Genomic DNA, 20000 nt, shown 5'->3' on the forward strand with positions numbered 1-20000 from the left:
CGAGGGGGTGCTCGCGTCGTGCAGGGAGCTGCACCCCTGGGAGGCCGGCAGCGCGACCTGGCCGAGGTGGAGACGCTCGTCGCGCACATAATAAAGATCCTCTATACCCCGAGCATCAGCAACCCCCTCCTGTTTCCCCCCGCGCTGAGATAGTGCGACCAAGGGCGCCCCGTTCCCACCCCCCTGCCAGGCACTGTCCACGAGGCCCGCGGGTTGCGGGGCCATCGCCGCTCCGCGTCTCATCACCAGACGGGTAGGCCCGACCAGGTCTCGGCCCCAGGCCTACCTCATTCTTGGGGGATTTCTTTTCCTTGGTTTTGGGTATGTGTTGTCGGCGCCGTCTGTGAAGTAGAATTGTATAAGTGTTGCCGTGTGCTCGGTAGTCGGAATTAGCTCTGCACTGTGTTTTCACTTTTATGTTTGCTTTTTGTGTAAATGGAATTGTGTTTTCTTTTTTGTGTGCATTTGGTGGAATTGTATTTGTGTGCTTCCCGTGTGCCGAGAATAAATGTGCTTTATTGTTGAACTGTTCTCCCGCTTCGCTTCGTCTTTCCCCCATTGAGCCCTCATCTTGCTTCACGTGAAGGGTTGGTAGTGGGCTGAGTACGCCCGATAATTAATCGAACCGTCGAGGTCGACGATAACACCGCTCGGTTATCCCGATAGTACGGAACGGGTCGCTTAAGTGGCCCATGTCCGAAGTCGACCTGCGGCGAGGTGCGATCGCCCGGTCTACCCTCCGCGTGGGTACTTAGGTAGTTCGAATTTGGCGAGCAACCCTATCCCACGCGGGGGCTGATTGGCTCGATCGCGGTGAGACCGAAAGGTCCACCCGTGACTGGTTCCCGGCGTTAGTCCGAGAGGGTCACGACTGGATTGTCCGTCCGGTGGGCGACGTGCCGCGATTCGAGTTACGTGGCCGTCGCACGCCGGCGGGCGCGAAAACCGTTACAATATATATATATATATATATATATATATATATATATATATATATATATATATATATATATATATAGACATGCATATATATATATATTTTGCAATGGAAGAAAAGGTTTACATCCCAGGCACCATACTTGAAGTTAAAATAAAATTGATCACTGGGATGAAAGTTTTAAATGTCGAACGTTTCACACTCTCACTCGAGCCCATCATCAGATACAGGATTAAAAAATGCATACAGTGCCATTTATACATATTGTTGAGAGAGTCATCATCCTGATTGTCTCACTTTCTTAGGAAGTCCTCTCTCAAACAGTTATGAAGAAATGATAATTGTCCATATCTCGAGGCCTCATGCAAGGTAAATGTATCCCACTGGTGATAAATTTGCGGTTTTATCTTCATATACATCATCATGTAGTGAATCTGGTGTGTGTTCAATTACCAAGTTTCTTGTGGAGTGCTTGTCAAGTGGCTTAAACACTCAAGCAAGCACTCCATTAGAAACTGTTGACAGGAATATCTGCCATGGCAAGTGCTCGCAAGCTGCTTGAATAATGAACACACCCCTCAACATCTCAACAGCATACAGCACATACAAATCACCAACAAAAGGACATTTTTAAAAATTAAAGACTTCAAATATTAATCGTGACTATTTTCATTCTCATGAAAACGTACCTTATTCAGTTTAAAAATGCACACAGACTGAGATTGGTATTGAGTGTATGAAAGTGGATGTGTATATTTCATACAACTTTAAAGTGTGCATGTACATAATAAATATCTCTTGGGAATTACCCCGGCCTCCTGACTAATTAATTACGGATGCAGGTACATATTTCACAACCAAGCCAATTTGAATGATCATTTACTTCACATAATATTACATGTTTATTAGTTTGTTTATAAGCCTTGAAAAGTCAGGCGAAAACCAAAAATTTAAAAATGAAATATCGATATTTTCTTTCCTCTGCATTTGAGAAGTAATGCACCTTCATGGGGTGGTACACATTAGAACGCTCTGCCACGATCGCTGCGGACAAAACATGCATTACTTTATTTGAGTTGTATTCAAAATGTCCTTTGTTTCCTCAAAACGGTATCTTCATTTAATGATAGAAGACGCATTGTTCAATTTTCAAATGTACATCAGAGGTCTGTAAACAATCTGAGCTTTGTGGAGCAAAAAAGGTGGCGGCAACTTCTCGATGGCTGGAGGGAAAGGAACGGGACGGCGCGGCCTGTAGAATGGGTGGCACTTGTGACCCACCCACAGACCCACAGACACAAACTCGGCTATATATGTATATATATGTATATATCCTAACGGGGTGTGCTTACACATTTTGTAAGCATATGAACCGTGTTTTCCCCATTGTCTTGGGTCGTTCACCTCACCTACATTTGATTTTTCATTTATTAATTTTCTTTTTTTTTCATTTATTTATATTTTCATTTTTGGATGCTTTGCGATGGTTCTGTGATGTATCCTGGTGTATCGACCTTAATGTCCATCAGCACACAAAATCTCATGCTACCCCATTGTCTCGGATCACTCACCTGCATTTTTTCTATTTATTTTTTAATTTCTTTGAAGGATGTTGTCTGACGATTCTGTGATTTTATTTTTCATTTATATGGCTGGTTTTGATGTCCACCAAAAAGGCACTGATCTTTAATGTCAGTCAGTCAGTCAGTCAGTCAGTCAGTCAGTCATTGAATCAGTGGTGAAAAAAAAAAATACATATATATATATATATATATATCTCTTATTTACCCTCATCAGGACGGAATATCGATAAATATCTAACCAATGATGACCACATTAATACATCAGACACACCTCCTGACTGTTTATACAAACTCCCACACTCTCTTCAATCCCACTCTTCCTTCCAGGTCTTCAAAACATCTGTTCACCACCATCTCTTATCTTCCCCCATCCAAAACCATGATCTTTTCCACCCCTGTTAATTCACCCCAAACCCACCTCCTTAAAATTCCCTGTTTTCCTTCTGGAAAGTCTCTGGCATGGCCATCATGTTTACCCCGTGAACCCCGCCACATCCCTCTCCCTTTCACGGATCTCCCATTGTCTCTGTTCTCCACTATCTTGTGCTTCCCTCTCCCACCCTTATTGTCTCCTGCCTTGTAATGTGTTCTGTGTGTTAGCTCTTACACGAGCCTCGACATGGCATCCAAAAAAAGTATTCACCCCCCCTCCCTTTCCAAAACATTTTGATGCCACCTGAGCTTATTTCATAATGCTTTCAAATCAAACTTCGTATATGGAGACTCCACAAACTACTCCAACGTGATAAATGTAAAAACTACAGATTATGTGTGAATAAATTTGATTAACAGAGAAATCAGATGATTCTCAGTTGTATACTGTAAGTATTGAAACCCTTTGCCTAATTAACTCAAAATCACTTCAGTAGCAAATTATTTTTTTGAAAGGTTAAAAAATAAGTGTAATGTGTTTCAGCTGTATATAATCAGTGCTTTCACTTTAAAATTTAGCTTCTCCACTTGTCTAAGGAGTTTTAAGGTGCAACTCATTCGGTCAACCAACAAGGCAAACATGAAGACCAAGGAGCTTTCCAAAGAAGTCAGAAATTCTGTGAAGTGGTGGAGAAGCACCATTCAGGAGAGGGTTATAAGTTGATTTCTAAGTCACTCATTATCCCTTTGAGCACAGTGAAATACATCATTAAGAAGTGGAAGACATATCATACCACCGAAGCTCAATGCAGATCAGGTTGTCCATGCAAACTCAGCAGCAAGGCAAGCAGGAAACTGGTTCAGGGTGTCACCAGAAATCCAGCAATGACTTTGAAAGATCTGAAAGGCTCTATGTCTAAGATGGGGGGGTGGGTCATCAATCGGCAATATCCCGTTCCCTTCACAAAGCTGGCCTCTATGGACAGGTGGTAATAGAGAAGCCATTACTGAAAAATACACATCGAATAATTTGTATGGAGTTTGCAAAAAAGCATCTTAATGATACTGCAGATATGTGCAGAAAACATTTGTGGTCAGACGTGACAAAAATTGAACATGTTGGTCTAAATTCAAAGTGCTACATCTGGTGCAAGCCTCACACTACACATCACCCAGTCAACACCATCCCAACTGTCAAGCATGGTTGTGGTAGTATCATGGTTTGGGGCTGATTTTCATCAGCAGGGATTGGCAAGCTTGTCAGGACAGAAGGGACAATGGATGGTGCAAAGTACAGGAGTATCCTTGATGAAAACTTTCTCGTGTCAGCCATGAATCTGACACAGGAAGGAGACTCACATTTCAGCGGGACAATGATCTGATGCACAAAGCGAAAGCCACACTGGAGTGACTGAATAAGAAGAAAATAAATGTTCTTGAGTGGCCCAGTTAAACTCCTGACTTGAACTCAATTGAACATTTATGACGAGATTTGAAGATTCCAGTCCATCGACAATCTCCATCGAACTTGGCAGAACTACAGTAATTTTCACATGGAGAATGGGTAAAGATTTCACCATCTCACTGTGCAAACCTGGTAGAGATCTACCAAAAAAGACTCATAGCAGTCATTGCTACAAACGGTGCTTCCACCAAGTACTGACATAATGGGCTGAATACATTTACCACCAGAAAATTTTGATTTGTATCAGTTTTTTCCACGTATTCCTGAGATGTAACCTCCTTCAACAACAACAGTGTTTAGTTTAATCCCTTCATTTGTGAGTAAAAAAAATTCATTTGGAAAAATTGTTTCGACGTAATTCATAATTCATTTAAATGTGGCATTATATTTCAAGGCCACTGTGTAATTGTGAAGTCATATTCACAGCTGGGGATAATTAATTAGGTGAGAGCTGATTGTTTGTTCCCTCCCTTTATGGGTGAGAGAGATCTGATTTGGCTTTTGGTAATATATATATATATATATATATATATATATATATATATATATATATATATATATATATATATATATATATATATATATATATATATATATATATATATATATATATATATATATGCCTGGTTATTCCTTTGACAGGACTTGTGTTCATTCCTGCTGCAAGTAATTGCAATTTCTACATTTAAAGCACCACAAAACAATAGCCAACACGAAAGAAGGATAGCAAGTCACAATGGAGGAGCCAAAATGAGGCTCAGACCAATGCAAATTGATCAGCAACCTGGACTTTAAAGAACACAAAATAACAAACAACAGATGAATAATGTATGCTGAACATCCCTGCACCCCACAATTGATCTGTGAAAGGCTCATTAAAAGCCCATGCAGGTAAAGCAAAAGTCTTTGAACATGTCTTCTTTAAACACTGCTTCAGATAATTTGTCACATAAAAGACATGGAACCATCTGTTGTCAGCTCAGCATGTGATTTGTGCTTGTATTGGTGTGTGGGTGGTGAGAGGGATGCATAAACAGCAATGAGAGAAAGATCTCTTGTTATAATTAACAATTAAATCCCTTTAGGGGAAGTGAACAAGTAAAATTATGAAATATCAACATTAGTTGTGTTTCTGCCTGAAGTGCTATATCAGCAAGACAAATTCAGTGTCAATTCAGTTTCGGAGAGGGAGAAGAAGAGGAAGAGAGAGCAAGAGAGAAAGAGAAAGAGTGAGAGTGAGTGAGACAGTTTTTCATGCTTTTTTAAATTACAAAAACAGTTTCCAAAGCAGATATAAACAAAAAACAAACATTTTTTTTAAGGAAACAATTGTATGAGGTTCATAATTACATCAAAAAGAAGAATCAAGTTTACTATTTCTTCCAAAGCAAAGAGCATTTTTTGACACCATTTTTGTATACATAGTCAAGGCTCGTGGAAGAACACAGAATGGATCAGGATGCAACATAGCAGAAGGAACAGCAGGAGAACGGGGAAATGCCAACAGCAGGGCGGAGGGAGAAAATAGATGGAAATGGACAAACAAGGAATGTGGGTAATGATGAGGGGGAGAGGAGAATCCATGGGTTGGAAAATATAAAAACAGAAGCCAAATTTGGGGTGGGGGGAGAGTTGGTGGGCGGTGTCACTGGTGGAGAAAAGGTCATGTTTTTGGATGGGGGATGACCTGAGATGGTGGTGAACAACTGTCTTGAAAACCTGGAGGGAAGGATGAGATTGAAGAGAAAAGTATGAGTATGTTGTTCATCAATAAAATCTTGTACCCTCCCATACTTGCAACTGAAAAAAATATTCAAGCTGAATCTGAGAAACAATTAAAATTTTACGAGTCAAAAATACACTCATACATACCCCGTCTTCTATCTTCCACTTCTGTTTTTTTCTTGTTTTATAAATTGCAATTTTTTATTTGGCAACCAAAATACTCTAATACATTTGTATAACAAAATATTTCAAGGAAGAATCCAATTCACTAATCTCCATTGAAAATCACTCAAATGCTTAGATATTGGAGCCGTATATCAACCTCTCCATAAAGGAACAAGAGGAGAAGATCCCTAACCCGAGCAGCTCTTTCCATCAAACACCAAAAAGGATCTTTTAAAGAATCAGAAAAAATAAACCCAACACAAAAATAATGTAAACTCCCTTTTCCAAAATAATTTTGAGTTACGTAGTTTTCCATTTAATTCCCTTTGGATGGTTTTAAAAAGCTGACCAATAATCCAAATCGATCTAAAACTAGAAAAGTTAGAGATTTCATGACCAGACTTCCATCTTTCATTTTGAAAATCCTATAAATTACATACTGGAAAAAATAGTGTGACCTAACAAAAACTGGACAACGGTCTGTAAAAAAAAAAAAGGGGAAGGGATGCCTTTAAAAAGGGCGTTGTAGAAAATTAGTTAATTTAGAAACATCAAGGTGGTCAAAGAACTGATCTTATAATGGAGTGACAGAGCTTGCCAAGTGTTGATAACATTTTGCATATGCAGAGGAAGCGATGGCACATCATTCTTAGGGAGATCGTGCAAAAGTAGCTTGCGGCCACATCCCAGTCAGCCAGTTTTTTTAGCTTTAGCTTTTCTGCCAAGGTTACAATGAAGGCTTTTTGTTTTTTTTTACCCAAAGGTGGAAAGTCATAAGTTTGCTGGTTATATCAACAAGCCCTTAACCCCTTCATTACAAGGAAGCCTTGACATGCCTGGTCGGCTTTAGTGTTTCCAACCACCCCCCCCCCAAAAAAAAACAATTAAGTGTTTTAATGTTTTTGATGAGCCACCTTGATGGCTCGAAGACAATAACCCTCTGCAGAGGGTGAAAGTGACCAAATTGTTCATAACTGATGACTTTACAAAAAAAGACCCTTCCATTTCTGAAGTTTTGTATGGACATTATTTATTTGTCTGTCCGAGTTTTTTTTGATACTTCGAGAATCACTGAGATGAACACCCAAATGGGAAATTCCATCATTATTCCAGGACAAGTTGTGAGGTAGTGTTGGGAAAGAAAACCCCATTAGTAATCCAAAATTAGAGGTATAACTCGCTGTGCAGTTTCTTTTAGCTGAACAAACAATAGTGAAATTATTAAAGAGCAGGTTGTGGGTCACCAAACATGTTCTGAAAATTTATCAATATGATTATATGTGCATTAAATAGCTCGATGCAAACTATTGTGGTTGCCTAACTATTGGGAAAATTAATGAAATTTAACTCCGAAGTTGTTATTTCTCGAGGCTGTTTAAAAAAAAAACAGCCGCGTGCCACATATGGATGGTGACGTCACGTTCTCCAAAACAAAGCGGATGTTTACTCACTCATTGAAGAAGTGTCCAGTTCAGCGGGCCGTTCTTTCGCTTTTTTGAGTTTGCAACTGTCTGTATTATCCTTTTTTATTTTGAATTATTGTAGAACAAAGTTATTTGGATATTTGTACATCATGCCTCGTACGTGTGTCGTCATGTTTTGCGAAAATGGCTGGAAAACGGGTAATCGCTCCCACCGATTCCCGAAGGAATCAAACATTCGCCAGCAGTGGATAAGATTTGTACAAACAAAACGGGCGAATTTTCCCCCAAAGAAAACGGGTAAAGAGGACCCTTTGGATAGACTTGTCATTGTGGTGACCATTTCACAGCCAAGGATTACGAAGGCATAAACACATCTGATCACCACTCTGTGAATATATGAGTTGTTGGTTGACAAGTTCTCCAGATACTGCTCTGTCACAGAATCAATTGTTGAGTTTAAGTGAGAAAAACCTTGAAATGTATTCTTAAAGAGTACATGGGAAAACACATAAATAAACTTTCTGAAAAACCTTGAAATGTATTCTTAAAGAGTACATGGAAAAACACATAAATAAACTTTCTGAAAAACATGAAAAAAACAAGCATAAAAAAATTTCTCAACAAATCAACTTATTGTTGATTAAATTACTTTTTTAACAGCATCAGCAAATTGGGCTATGTCATTTCAATTGTAAAAAATTGATCAATTTTCCACTTTTTTTTTCTAAATTTGGTAGAATATTTCTCAATGAGGCTAAACATGTTTTGGTATTTACAGTGGGGAGAACAAGTATTTGATACACTGCCGATTTTGCAGGTTTTCTCACTTACAAGGCACGAAGGGGTCTGTAATTTTTATCAGAGGTACACTTCAACTGTGAAAGACGGAATCTAAAACAAAAATCCTAAAAATCACATTGTATGATTTTTAAATAATTAATTTGCATTTTATTGCATGAAATAAGTATTTGATCGCCTTCCAACTAGTAAGAATTCCGGCTCTCACAGACCTGTTAGTTTTGTCTTTAAGAAGCCCTCCAATTCTCCACTCATTACCTGTATTAACTGCAACTGTTTGAACTCGTTATCTGCATAAAAGACAGCTGTCCACACTCAATCAATCAGACTCCAACCTCTCCACAATGGGCAAGACCAGAGAGCTGTCTAAGGACATCGGGGACAAAATTGTAGACTTGCACAAGGCTGGGATGGGCTACAGGACAATCGGCAAGCAGCTTGGTGAGAAGGCAACAACTGTTGGCAAAATTATTAGAAAATGGAAGAAGTTCAAGATAACAGTCAATCTCCCTCGGTCTGGGGCTCCATGCAAGATCTCACCTCGTGGAGCCTCAATGATCATGAGAGGTGAGGGATCAACCCAGAACTACACGGCAGGACCTGGTCAATGACCTGAAAAGAGCTGGGACAACAGTATCAAAGAAAACCATCAAATCAAACCATCAAATTATCAAAGAAAAGTAACACACTACGCCGTCATGGATTAAAATCCTGCAGCGCACGCAAGGTCCCTCTGCTCAAGCCAGCGCATGTCCAGGCCCATCTGAAGTTTGCCAATGACCATCTGGATGATCCAGAGGAGGAATGGGAGAAGGTCATGTGGTCTGATGAGACCAAAATAGAGCTTTTTGGTTTTAACTCCACTCGCCGTGTTTGGAGGAAGAAGAAGGATGAGTACAACCCAAGAACACCATCCCAACCGTGAAGCATGGAGGTGGAAACATCATTCTTTGGGGATGCTTTTCTGCAAAGGGGACAGGACGACTGCACCGTATTGAGGGGAGGATGGATGGGGCCATGTATCGTGAGATCTTGGCCAACAACCTCCTTCCCTCAACAAGAGCATTGAAGATGGGGCATGGCTGGGTCTTCCAGTATGACACTGACCCAAAACACACAGCCAGGACAACTAAGGAGTGGCTCCGTAAGAAGCATCTCAAGGTCCTGGAGTGGCCGAGCCAGTCTCCAGACCTGAACCCAATAGAAAATCTTTGGAGGGAGCTGAAAGTCTGTGTTGCCCAGCGACAGCCCCAAAACCTGAAGGATCTGGAGAAGATCTGTATGGAGGAGTTGGGTCAAAATCCCTGCTGCAGTCTGCGCAAACCTGGTTAAGAGCTAGAGGAAACGTCTGATCTCTGTAATTGCAAACAAACGTTTCTGTACCAAATATTAAGTTCTGTTTTTCTGATGTATCAAATACTTATTTCATGCAATAAAATGCAAATTAATTATTTAAAAATCATACAATGTGATTTTCAGGATTTTTGTTTTCGATTCCGTCTTTCACAGTTGAAGTGTACCTATGATAAAAATTACAGACCTCTACGTGCTTTCTAAGTGGGAAAACCTGAAAAATCGGCAGTGTATCAAATACTTTTTCTCCACACTGTATATGCCACAACAGTCTCTTGAAAGTTGGGGTTTGTTCTAACTGTTCACTTTCGCGGGGATCAAGCTCAGCTGTCAGAAAGACTTCAATGCCAAGGCTATGGTGTATAATATATTTGGGTCCATTATTGATTCATTCTATTTCTGACTCTTGACTAGAGGGTTAAAAATTATTATATCAAGTCACAGACGAATCAAACTTTACATTATTTTATGCATCGAACAAGAAAATGAAAATCTACAAACCAATGTGTCTGGTGGAGTCTGTCAGTGTGAACTGCCGGACAGTCACTCCTGCCACTTGTACACGAAACAGGCCATTTTCTGGCACTCGCAAGTGGCTCAAATTTATATGGCTCAGGGCAAGAAACTCATAGTATAAATTCCCATCATCCTCCGACTCGTCCTCGGCAATATCGGAATGAAAACACTCAATTTCATCGCCGCTGAAATCGCTCTCTGATTCGCATCTCACCATTGTTCACACGCTGTTTCCGAATGTTCACGAAGTTTTCGGAGAACGTGACGTCATAGCATCTTTGGTAAATTCCGGTCTGTTTTTCGATCACTGACAAAAGTTTTGACTCAAAAGTTAATTTTAGCATATTTTGAGTTTCAAATGTAAGAAAATAATTTCCCAATGATTATTAATGTGATTACAACCTTCGAATCACACGAAATCATCAGTGACCCAAGACCTGCTCTTTCAGCATTTTAATTAATTCAGATTCATCTTCTTGAGATTGAACTATCGTACAGTTCTCTTTTGCGTATGCCATGCCAGATTTTATCATATGTGGAGAGCAGGGAGACAGGATGCCAATATAGGATAAATAGGATTCTTCAGAAGAAAGAAGAGAATCCCAAACATTTATCATGCAACCAAACTCAAAGAGGTTCAATGGAAACAACATAAAAGAGTCCAGATAAGACGTTTCCCTGCCCAAAACCTTTTGTAACAGAAAACGGAGAAATACACTCTTTATTTATTTTAAAACAAATTGGAAACTCTTTTTTATTTTTTTCGAACAACATGTGGCCAACGCAGGCGAGTGAAACCTGAACTAAGTCGATCATTATACAGTATTCAGTGACTGCGAATATTGTAGCGCACTCACCAAGTGGTTTAAGCATTAAGAAGAAAAAGGATCACCGACTAATTTTTGAATAATCTGAGGCTCACTTACTATCCCACCTTCAGGTGATTGTAAAGATTGTATTTGTTGTGCTTTAGTTTTATTCTCCAAGGAGAATACATACTTTGAAGGAGTGAAAAAGACTCAAATTTTCAATCCAAAGCTGCATTAAAGCTCAATTGCACGTTCTTTGACAAGACTATGAAAAAGCTCTTTTTTATTTATAAATTATTAGCATCATTTTTTATTTCTATTTAACTCTATGTTTGGGTTTTTTTGCAATTCTAATACCTACCTCTTTATCTAGATGGTTAATCATAGAAAAACTATCACTAATGTAAAGAAGATTACACTTTTATAAAAAGTATCCTTAGAGGTGACAACTATACTCCTGGCAAAAGATTTTGTATGAATTTTTGCAATTTCCCACCATTGTCACCGACTATGAAAAGTGTTTTTCCTTGCATGAAAAGAAGTCCAAAAGGCTCTAAAAGCATTACAAAAACGAATGTCTTCCAAAAGACCAACAATACGGGCCTCGTGGGCACTCCTATGCTCAGGGTGTGATTTGTAAAATTTACATTGGGGGGGATAAAATTGACAGATATCATGTTTTGTTTTGTTTTTTCCTAACTTTTACAACTTAAAAGATATACATAGAAAATAGCAAAATAAAGCTGAAAAGTCACATTACCAACAAACAAAAAATATCCCGATGGGGGATGGATGGTTATTTCCACAATAGGCAGAGTGAAAATGAGGGATTAGGGGAAAGTGGCCATGGATCCCCTTCCTGAAGTGTTATGGTCATAAGTTAACAGAATAGTCTATATGTTTCATGAAGAGTTTGGTCTGCATCTGGCTGTCAGTTTCTGAGAAGATTTTAAAATAATTACCTGAATTTGAAGTGAAACCCCCCTTTTTCAGCCTCTTCTAGGAGGCAGATCTGGATGGGGAGCACAACTCCATGAGACCTTACTATCCTGATGCTTTGCACTAAATTTTGTTCGTATCACTCAGGAAGTTGTGGAGATGCATAAGTGAAAATGAGGGATTCGAGGAGGGGGACCGTGGCCCCCTTTCCGGGGGAGTCACAACCATGAGGAGCACAACTTAGGATTAGGGCGTGGCACCGATGCCTCATGGCAAGTTTGGTCTGGATCTGTCGAACAGTTTCTGATAATATTTTAAAATAAAATACTAATATATGCATATTTTTGTCAACTTTGTCGAGGCACGTATAAGAGCTAACAGAACATGTAACGAAGGGAACAGGAGACAAGATGGGGTGAGAGAGGGAAGCACAACAACAGTAGTGAATACGGGCATTAGGAGATCTGTGGAAGAGAGAGGGATGGGGCTGGGCACATGGGGTAAACAAGATGGTACGACAGGGACTTTCAGGAAACAAATTTGAAGGGAATTTGAAGGAGGTTGGTTTGGGATGGATTAACAGGGGAAGAAAAAATCATGGTTTTGGATGGGGGAAGATATGAGATCATGTGGAACAGCTGTGTTGAAGACCTGGAGGGAAGAGTGTCATTGAAGAGAGTGTGGGAGTTTGTTCCAGAGGTGGGAAAAAACTTTGTTTTTGCATACAGTACTTTGTTGAGGCTCGTATCAGAGCTAATATGCAGAATTTGGAGCAAAACCCCTCTTAAACCTCTTTTATAGATGGCACATCTGGATGGGGAGCACAAGCCATGAGATCGTGATGTCCTGATGCATCGTACGAAATTTGGTCCATATCGGTCGGGTAGTTTGTGAGGAGAAGGCATTTTAGTCACATCTTAATGGCCATACGTAATTACGGACAGACGGTTGGACACCGGGACCCACTCTGTGAGCATATTTGGAGAAATAACCTTCAAATATCGCTCATGCGTGTCTCACGCTGAAAAAAAACAGTAATGAAACAATAATCTTAGAGCTATTTAAGCTCTACATGTACAGATTAAAAACTTATTTCCACTCAAATCAAAGTTTGACAGTGTATAATATATATATATATATATATATATATATATATATATATATATATATATATATATATTTTTTTTTTTTAATGTCGGATCGAAATACAGCAACATAATTATAATGACATAGTCAATTTTCATTGGTTGATTTCCTATGCTTTGCCACATACAGTTTTGTGAGATGATAATAATGGATAATTGGAATCCCATCCGATCCACTTTTCACACCCGAACAGCATTATCCAGATCCAGTGAAACCAAACTCTGTTGCATTTTTAAAACCATGTTTTCCATGATGTCTGCTGATATTATACTCTTTTGGATGGTTAGAACAAGCTTTTTGAAATCAGTTTGTGCTCAAAAAGGACACAGCACACATTTATCATTTTTAAATGTTGTTGTTCGTCTTTCGGCTGCTCCCGTTAGGGGTCGCCACAGCGGATCATCTGTTATGATCCGCATACCGATTTGGCATAGGTTTTACGCCGGATTCCCTTCCTGACGCAACCCTGGTCACCTCTTACGACAGGAATAAGGATTGGGTTTCGCCATGATTTCGGGCTGCCCTACACCCTCTCATAGCGCAGCCCAGCGCAGAGCCCCCGTCCTCAAGCGATCCTCCAACCCAAGCCTCCGAGTAGCTGGATTACAGGCGCACGCCACTACGCCTGGTGCATTTATCATTTTTGAATGTCAGACGTTAAAACTTCACGAATTCATTCACCATGAATACAAAATCTTTTGACGGGGGAAAGGGGAATAAATTTATCACCCCCTCCCCCTCCGGAATGGGAACTTCAAGTGCATTTCCAGGGATAAAAAAAATCAAAGCCATGGAAATCCCCCCCCCCCTTCCACACCAAATCGCACCCTGCCTATGCTGAACATCGGGGAAAATCAATTTTAAAGAAACCAACTGATGATCTGAAAAGCCAGAGGGAAATTTTGAGAACCATTATTAACATAAAATCTATCTAAACGTGCAAATGATACCCTGTAATTGGAAGCTTGGCAACATGAAAATTGTTTAACTTTGGGGGTTCTGAATCCTCCATACATCAACTAAATTATATTTCACTAAAATGGTTGCCAAATTTTTTGCACTCTCAGAGTGGGGTTCTACACCATTGTGGTCCAGAGCTGATTCCAAAGTACCATTGAAATCACCAGCTCGGCAGATGAGAAACAACCAAAAACAATTTGAGATAACAGTCGTCATGAAGGGGAAGGATGGTGTTGGCTTAATGTTGAAGGTTGTTGGCTTGAGATCTTAGGGTCTTGAGTTCAAGCCTCTGTCAGGCCATTGAATTAATATGTCGATTCAGCCTGTCATCCTTCTGAGGTTGGCAAAATGAGTACCAGCTTACTGGTAACAGGGGACATTGCATCAGTAGCACAGCTGTGCCCCCAGAAAATGATCCAGCCAAGCAGCCGGAAGCAGCATAAAAATAAATAACTGAAATTGAGAAGGGAAAAATAATATTTTCTTCTAGAAGGATCACTTGGAACATTGGCATTCAACAATGTGATTATATGGCCTCCATAAGGAAACGCATCAAAAGCCAAATGGCCTTGCATAAATTCATGAAACATTATTTTGTTGGATTAAAATCCTGATCTAATCAGAAAGCGACTCCTGCTCTCAGGCATTCAAACAAATCAACAACAAAAAAAAACAACAACAAGGGCCTCTTATTGTGTTCTGCCACTCAGCTAAACAAGAAACTCCATAATGTACATCCTGAAGAAAAGCTGTATTTACATGTTTCTGTTCAAATAATAATTGTACGTGTGTTCCGGATATAAGCACGGCTCCCATTTGTGTTCATAACTCGCAATTGACAATACCATAATTCAAGATTTTAATAATTTATAAGAAGACGTTGATTGTTGAAGTTCTTCAATTCATTTAAATTTTTTTCTCAAAAATATTATGAAGAAACTTCATTACCTTGGCAGAAGAGGGAGAATCTAAGTCCTCACTGTCCTGAAAATCCCTGGTTGCACCCTCTCTCTCAGTAGTAACATTCCATCTCCCTCTGATGCTCCCCTCACCAATCCTTTGTCCCTCCCTATAATCTCTTTTCATGCAGTCAAAAAATACTCCTCTCTCGACATATGCAAGGTCGACAGGCAAGATGGCATTCCTCCCCGTGTCTTGAAGGAATGTTCTTCAGAACTTGCACCCGTGCTTGCGCGTTTGTTTCGTTTTTGTTTAAAAAAACCCAAACTTTTCTTCTTACCTGGAAACATGCATTACGACAACCTATTTTAAAGAAGGGTGATCATTCAAACCCTTCCAACTACCGTCCTATTGCTCTGTCTTCTACTGTTTTCAAAGTCTTTGAATGTCTTCTCAATTCCCATTTTCTCAAGCATCTTGAATCTCACAATCTTCTATATGACCACCAATATGGCTTTTGCAAGGCAAGATCTACAGGTGATATCCTTTCTTACATTAGGAATGTCTGAGCCTCTTCTTTACGAGACTTTGGGGAATCCTTTGTTGTTGGCTTTAATATCTCAAAAGCCTTTGACAGAGTTTGGCATCGGGGTTTGATATCCAAGCTTCCCTCTCTCGGATTTCCTCCTTCAATCTTCTCTCTCATATCGAGCTTTCTCTCCGACCGCTCTTTCTCCATAATTGTTGATGGTTCAACATCGACCCCTTCCCTATCGACAGCGGTGCACATCGGGGTTCTTTTCTGTCCCCAACACTCTTCCTTCTTTTTATCAATGACAGTCTTTATTCCACAAATAACCAAATGCAATCGGATGCTGATGACTCAACATTACATTCCTCCATGTCTTTCCCACCTGCCCCATCTTCCCTCACTCGATCTACGTCTCGTTTCATCATAGCCACCTCTTTAAATTCGGATTTGGACAAGATCTCCCAGTGGGACAAATGTAATCAATAAAGTTTAATGTTTCAAAAACTCAATCTCTCAATCTCTCTCTCTCTCTCTCTCTCTCTCTCTCTCTCTCTCTCTCTCTCTCTCTCTCTCTCTCTCTCTCTCTCTCTCTCTCTCTCTCTCTCTCTCTCTCTCTCTCTCTCTCTCTCTCTCTCTCTCTCTCTCTCTCTCTCTCTCTCTCTCTCTCTCTCTCTCTCTCTCTCTCTCTCTCTCTCTCTCTCTCTCTCTCTCTCTCTCTCTCTCTCTCTCTCTCTCTCTCTCTCTCTCTCTCTCTCTCTCTCTCTCTCTCTCTCTCTCTCTCTCTCTCTCTCTCTCTCTCTCTCTCTCTCTCTCTCTCTCTCTCTCTCTCTCTCTCTCTCTCTCTCTCTCTCTCTCTCTCTCTCTCTCTCTCTCTCTCTCTCTCTCTCTCTCTCTCTCTCTCTCTCTCTCTCTCTCTCTCTCTCTCTCTCTCTCTCTCTCTCTCTCTCTCTCTCTATCTCTCTCTCTCTCTCTCTCTCTCTCTCTCTCTCTCTCTCTCTCTCACACACACAAACACACACACACACACACACACACACACACACACACACACACACACACACACACACACACACACACACACACACACACACACACACACACACACACACACACACCTCAACCCTCCAATCTCCTTTGAAAACTCTACAATTACACCATGTGATACAATAAACCTACTAGGTATCCCTCTAACATCAAATTTATCCTGGAATCCTCACATTATGCAAATAGCTAATTCTGCCTCAAATAAATTAGGAGTCCTGTTCAGATGTCAAAGATTCTTCTCCTCTGAACAGTTGCTCCAACTATATAAATGATTGATTCGTCCTTGTATAGATGGAGTACTGCTCTCACATCTGGGGAGGTTTCAGCTACACATAATTACTGGACAGAATTGAATCCAAAGTTATTTGACTTGTCAACTCCACCAATGTGACCTCAAAACTTGACCCACTCAAATTATGCCGCATCGTAGGCTCTCTTTCTCTTTTCTAGATATTACTTTGGTTTCTGCTCGCAAGAACTTGCTGCTTGTGTACCTCCACCATTAGTGAGACCAAGGAATACTCGACAAGCCACGACATCACATGATTATTGTGTGGCCATTGGCAACTCAAGGGTGGGCCGTTACGATGTGCATTTCTTCCCCTCCACTGCCAAACTCTGAAACTCTTTACCTTCTCACATCTTCCCAAACACAAATGACCTTCCCCTTTTCAAAAAGCAGATTTTTTGCTTTCCCAAAAACTCTTCAATTATTCTCTCTTTCCTTACTTTTCTATTAATGCAGTTCTTTTATTTAAGGATTTGCCTCAATGAGGACAATATAGTCTGTGACTGAAGCCTTCAACATATTTTTTCAAATGAAGACAAAAAACAGGTATTCAGTAACTGCGGATATAGTAGTACACTCACCGAGTAGGCTTAAGCACTCCAACGAAATGGTTGATGAGAAACGGCTTGCTTGGCACACAATGAGCAATCACCGAACTGTCATATTAAACAATCAACTCCCAGAGACGCCTGAAATGTTAAATATGTCTCACAATTTTCATCACACCATTTTAAAGTCTTTTTCCCTGAGCAGGGGTCAGCATTTTGCAGGCTCCGATCATGGTACCCTTTCTTGTGGCAATGTTTTTTATGGCCGGATGCCCTTCCTGATGCCAACCCTTAAGTCACCTTCGACACGTAGGGATAATTACCAGTACACTGCTGCTCATTTCGCCGACCTCGGAAGGATAACAGGCTGAATCAACCCCTCTGATGTTAATTCAGCAGCTGGCGGGGCTCAAACTCAGGACCCCAAGGATCCCAAGCCACCACCCTAACCACTAAGCCAACACCAGGCTCAATGTCAAATATGTCTGAATTGGACAAATGAACACTTTTCTTGGAGTCAGAAGTGCTTGTAAGTTCGATTCTGGAGCTTAAATTTTGTAATTCTGCTTGGTTTAAGATATTCTTGTGGTGATTGCATGTGTGGAAATGAAATAAAGCAACGAACACTGACGTTTCCAGGCATATATAATCATTGCAATGTACCCAGCAATTCACCGCCATGATGAACAGGAATTCGATAATATGAGTGAGGAAAGTGAAAAAAAAAAACTTTATCGTTAAGAAATCCTTGCGGCCTGTTTCAAGTCCAAGTCAAGGCATGGTTGAGCAGGCCAGAAAACATGGCGGCTTCAGACTCCAGCGAGGTTTCCCAGGATACGCCTTAAGTCCCCAACGAGTGTGTTGACCGAGGATGTGCCTGAAAAAGGATATAATTAAATAAGGCCATTAATTATCCTCAAAAGGGGTATTTTTTTTTAGCCCGGACACCAAAGTTTCAGTTTTGCACTTCCTTGGAGTTTTGTTAGTACGTTTGCAAAGTTTCAGCCAGCTAGGTTTCATGGTGTTGGAATTATGGAGGAGACACACTGACACACACACACACACACACACACACACACACACACACACACACACACACACACACACACACACACACACACACACACACACACACACACTGGAATGGAAATGTCAGCTCAGGCTGTGCTGTCGCCAACCCACCGGCAAAAAGGTAACCATCATGAGGACAATAACTCCATATTTTTTCAATGTCCAACATGTCTCAAAATCACCACAGTGAAAAGCTCACCCAGTCTGGCAGCACCGGATAACACCCCCCCCTCCCAACTCTCCCTCATGCAACATGGTGAGCATCATTTTAGCACATCATTCCTATCAAGGGCATCTTACTCATCCTTACTCCATCTCCTCTGTATAACATTTACAAACAAAGAGGTGGCATTACAAAATTTTATATCATTATGGAAATACTTTCCTGAAACATCAGAAAGAATATGATTCTCTGCCTACGTGTGTATGAGATGGAAATAAGTATTATTGTGCTACAGCAGAACAGGAATATATTTAGCAAAAACTAAAGTGTTGTATAGAAATCATTACAAATTTACAGTCATGGTGCTTTGAAACCATCTCAAGAAAGAAGGTGTTTGATGATCAGTGACATTTTTCAAGAGGGCTCTTGGAGTGAAATGCCTTTAACCTTATGTATGACCTTCAATGAAAGTGGTGCTTGAAGTAAGTTCTCTACACTTGTGCCAACTGTCTGAAGATTATAAAACTGTCATTGACTTTTGGAATATCAGTCATATTCCTTTTGTGATGAAGCATGCCTCAGCCTTTCCACTTATCCAGATGTCGACAAAGACATCATACTGTCTCTCAATCTGGCGATGTCAAAGTGGTCCTCGAACCCAAGCTGTTTTTTTAGGTTATTTCTCTGAAATAAGCTCATAGAGTAGGTCCTGGTGTCTGGCCATCTGTACATACGCACGTATGTACGTCTGTTAACATTTGAATGAAACATCTTGTCCTCACAAACTACACGACCATATCGGACCAAATTTGGGATGATACATGAGGACAGCAATGCAAGCCTGGTGTTGGTGCAGTGGTTAGGGCAGCGGCTTGGGATCCAAAAAGTCCTGAGTTCAAGCCCCGTTGGGCCACTGAAAAAAAAAAAATATATATATATATATATATATATATATATATATATATATATATATATATATATATACACTGCATATGTGTGTATATGTATGTATGTATGTATGTATGTGTATATATGTATATACCAAGTCGTATAACACCAGGGGGTTGACTCAGCCTGTCATCCTTCCGAGGTCGGCGAAATGAGTACCAGTGTACTGGGCCGGTGTATACCCCGGTTAAATAGGTGTACCAGATCCCTGTGTCGTAAGAGGCGACCAGGGTTGCATCAGGAAGGGCATCCGGTGTAAAACATGTGCCAAATCACTATGCGGATCATATGGATGATCTGCTGTGGCGACCCC

The 20000-nt window shown here is 40.4% G+C and overlaps 1 protein-coding gene and 1 pseudogene across 1 annotated transcript in view; one reads left to right on the top strand and one right to left on the bottom strand.

The window, feature by feature from the left end:
• Positions 1 to 20000, top strand: part of LOC147028148 (myelin transcription factor 1-like) — a 247140-nt gene that overhangs the window by 114080 nt on the left and 113060 nt on the right. The gene's annotated exons all lie outside the window — the stretch shown is intronic.
• Positions 13722 to 13862, bottom strand: LOC147028149 (signal recognition particle RNA; annotated as a pseudogene).

Source organism: Eptatretus burgeri, chromosome 4 (assembly GCF_056783735.1).
Source record: "Eptatretus burgeri isolate ZD-2024b chromosome 4, Ebu_testis_v1, whole genome shotgun sequence".
NCBI classification, from domain to species: domain Eukaryota; kingdom Metazoa; phylum Chordata; class Myxini; order Myxiniformes; family Myxinidae; genus Eptatretus; species Eptatretus burgeri.